Source organism: Callorhinus ursinus, unplaced genomic scaffold (genome assembly GCF_003265705.2).
Source record: "Callorhinus ursinus isolate GAN/ISIS: 27379988/994484 unplaced genomic scaffold, GSC_fseal_2.0 scaffold4, whole genome shotgun sequence".
Taxonomy (NCBI): Eukaryota; Metazoa; Chordata; class Mammalia; order Carnivora; family Otariidae; genus Callorhinus; species Callorhinus ursinus.
The window spans coordinates 73,102,438-73,106,557 of NW_027397066.1; the positions used below are offsets into that span (position 1 = coordinate 73,102,438).

Consider the following 4,120-nt stretch of genomic DNA (forward strand, 5'->3'; position numbering starts at 1 on the left):
ATTTGTTAGTATTCAAGAAAAATATAGTGTAAGACTAATTTATCTTATGCTATCAATACATTAAAAAGAGAGGAATATATGGTGTTTTATTCATGCTAAATATTTCTAAATTTGGTTTTAAGAGCTTGTGTCATTTCTTTTATATTTTATAACATGTATTATAGCTTTGAAATTTTATAAATATAATTATTACATAAATATCTACTAAAAGTTAGCAACTATTTAAAAAGATGCTTAGTTCAGGTTATGCTTAAAAATGAAAAGTAAAATAGCAGACATAGGAGACAATAAGAATGTTTTCAGTTTCAAAGATAATGGATCTCAATTTGTACACAAATATTAAAGATCAAAATGGCTTTTTGTTCTGAACAATGAGATAATCAGTGTAGGTATGGTAACATATATATCTGTTAGACATGGAAGAATAAATATTTTAAAATATTCAACTTGTTTAATAATGGGAATTATACTGTTTAAAGACAAATATCTTAGAAATCTTCAAATCCTTGTGCTCACTCCAGCAGCACATATACTAGAATTGGAATGATAAGGAGATTAGCATGGTCCCTGCACAAGGGTGACACGCAAATTCGTGAAGTGTTCCATATTTTTGTGGTATATATATACCACAGCCCTAAAAAAGAATGAAGGGGCCCTTGGGTGGCTCAGTCAGTTAAGCATCTGCCTTCTGCTCAGGTCATGATCCCAGGGTCCTGGGATTGAGTCCCACATTGAGCTCCTTGCTCAGTGAAGAGCCTGCTTCTCCCTCTGCCTGCCGCTCCCCCTGCCGGTGCTCTGTCTCTCTCTGACAAATAAATTAAAAAAAAAAAAAAAAAAAGAATGAAATCTTTCCATTTGCAGTTACATGGATGGAGCTAGAAGAGTATAATGCTAAGCAAAATAAATCAGTCAGAGAAAGACAAATACCATATGATTTCACTTATATGTGGAATTTAAGAAACAAAACAAAAAAGCAAAGGGAAAAAATAAGATATATATAGAGAGAGCAAATCAAGAAACAGACTCTTAACTATAGAGAATAAATGATTACCAGAGGGGAGGGGGGATGGGGGATGGGTCAAATAGGTGATGAGCACCAGGTGATGTATGGAAGTGGTGAATTACTATATTGTACTCCTGAAACTAATATAACACTGTGTTCACTGGAATTAAAATAAAAACTTAAAAAAGAAATCTTCAAATACTTTATGTAATTAATCTTGTAGATGCACACAAAACTAAGAATGCCTTTCCTGATTCACTAAAAGTATTTGCTTGGAGCTTTTTATGTAAATAATTTTTATAAGAAATATATAAATATATTCTCAGCTATTTGAATGATACCAAAAATATTTTTATTTGATTAGCTTTAATTGCTATAGTTTTTGTTTTTACTTTGCCACATGATCTTAAGTATTGATAATAGCAAATCAACTAATTAAATAATTGTTGCTAGTCAAGGAGAAAACAATTCAAATCATACATGATTATTGACTGTGATTATTTGCTACTAAAAATCCTGAGTTTGCCCAATATGTTAAAAAATAAAACAATTCTAGGATAGGATCTATATTTTGGATAAGTAGAAGCAAAATCCCAAAGAAATGTATTAAATTCTCTGTTTCATTTTCCCTTTCATAATTAGCCAATATTCTACCTATGTAAATTATCTATTGCTTAAACTTTGTCATATTCATCTCCCCATTTAGTCAAAAAGATTTGTTCATATAATGAATTTGTTAGCACACTAATAGGTAAAAGAAAATCCAGGAAGTTCTAAGCAATTTAGGTTTGTGATATTACAAAAGGATCACTAGTCTGGGCTATATTTCAAATCACTTTATGTTGTTCACAGAGGTAGTTTAACATTTCCATGCTAGGTCATTTCAACTTAGTTTGAGTCAGGGTCTTTTCCAATGTTATTAAATTTGCAAGTGGAGTTGCAAAACTACTTTTTAGAATTAGATTCTCTTTAATAGTTATTCTAAGAGTACTCTAGAATGGTAAAAAAAAAAAAAATCCCATTTTTTTTTCCAGAATGAAGGAACACACTCATGTCCTTGACACTACTGTTAGCTTACATAAAGAAAGTTTTCATGAAGATTATTTTCTTCTCTTATGTGTAACTCTATATGAGATTCATTAGTAATAACCTAGTCACAGGAATAAATTGATTTTAGAGTATTTTAAGTATAACCTAACAGACCAGTATATGAATCCAAATGTTTAAAAAAGTTCAGTCTTACATCGCTCCAGCAGATATAAACCCCAAAGGAAACTGAATTAGCAAACTTCTGCTTCCAACCAAGATGGAGTAACAGGGATTGACTCTATCCTCTTGCTTGATACAGCTACAAAAACAAACAAACAAGCAACAACAACAACAAAAATCAGAAAATATATATGAAACAGTGGCCTTCCAGGCACTGGATATCAGGCCACAGTGACTGCTGACACAAGAGCAGCCACTGAGGGGGGACTTGTGGTTGCCCCAATTACTGCCTGGAGAAAGTGCCCAGGCCATGATACAGGGGAGAGGATCCTAAATAGAGCTGTGCATTCTCTTTGAGTTTGGTGGATGGAATTGGGATATTGGGAAACCAAAGGTGCCTAGAATTTACAGGCAAAGTACTGGAGGGAAGAGAGCTATACAGAGAGAAAACTGCAGAGTTGTGCAGGGGCCATCCTCAAGTATTTACTTGGGTACTGCTAAGTATAAACATATGAGGAAACAATGTGAGGCCTGGAAAAGGACCATGGAGAAGATGTAGAGGGGACAAACTCCTGAGATCACGTAGGACCAGGAATATTGCCTGTTCCTTATACCCAGAGTAGAAAACCACATATTTCACAAGGTATCGGAATAACAGGAATCATCTTGCTTCAGTAGTCAAGAAAAGCTAGCCCTTAATAAAATGCTTCTCTGGTTCTGCCTGACAAAAATTAAAAGCAGGAATTGAAATGAGTGCACTATTTCCAAGTAATTTAACCATATCCCAGAACAACACTTAATATTTAAAGGAATGCAAATATATCTAACACTCAACAGGAAAAATTCACAATGTCTGGCATACTATTGAAATTTACCAGGCATGCAAAGATAAAGGAAAATACAACTCATAGTGAGAAGAAAAACAAATCAATTAAAAGTGACCCTGAAATGACACAGAAGATAGATTTAACAAGGATATTGAACACTTTTAACTGTGCGCCATATGGTCAATAAGGTAGAAGTAAGATTAAACATGGTAAGTGTAGACAGAGAAGATATAAAAAACACCCAAACAATATCTAAGATGGAAAATATCCTGGATGGTATATCAACAGCAGATAAAACATTGCAAAAAAGGTTAGTCACCTTGAAGACCTAGTAATAGAAATTATCCATGAAGAAACCTAGAGTGAAAAACAGTTAAAAACAAAACAAAACAAAACAAAAACACAAATCATCAGTGAACTGTGGGATAGCTTCAAGTGGCCAAATATATACATGTAACTGGGACCCTCAAAGGTGGAGGAAGAAAAAAATATATACATAGTTGAAGAAATAATGGTCATTGCCCCCAAATTTGGTGAAAACTTTAAACTCACAGATTCAAGAGCCACAAGCACAGGAAACATGGAAAATCACACCAGTACACATTGCTATTAAGTTGCTTAATACTAATAATAAAGAAAAACTCGTAAAAGCAGCCAGAGAAAAAAGATACACTGTGTAGAGGGGAACAAAGAATAAAGATAAGCATGACAGTAATTTTTTTTTTTTTTTTCAGAAACAATGCAAGCTAGAAGACTTTGGAGTAACATCTTTATAGTGCTGAATGAAAAAAATATTAGAAATCTTCACTCAGTCAAAATATATTTCAAAATAATAGTGAATGCATCACTAATTGCAAAATAATAATAATAATTATAATAATAATAGTAAAATAAGGCTTTGTCAGACATGGAAACTGAAAGAAGTCATCAGCAGCAGACCTGGACGATAGAAAATGTTAAAGGAAGTTCTTCAAGCAGAAGGAAAATGATACCAGATGAAAATGCATTCCTATGCAAAAGAGTATAAGATCACACATTTATTAAATATATTCAATCACACTTTAAAAATAGGATAAAGATT

The 4,120-nt window shown here is 32.9% G+C and overlaps 1 non-coding gene across 1 annotated transcript; it reads left to right on the forward strand.

The window, feature by feature from the left end:
• Positions 1 to 508: 508 nt before the first annotated feature.
• On the forward strand, positions 509 to 612 carry LOC112825520 (U6 spliceosomal RNA). Its single transcript, XR_003208720.1, has one exon. It is a non-coding gene; the product is annotated as a U6 spliceosomal RNA (small nuclear RNA).
• The last annotated feature ends 3,508 nt before the right edge of the window (positions 613 to 4,120 follow it).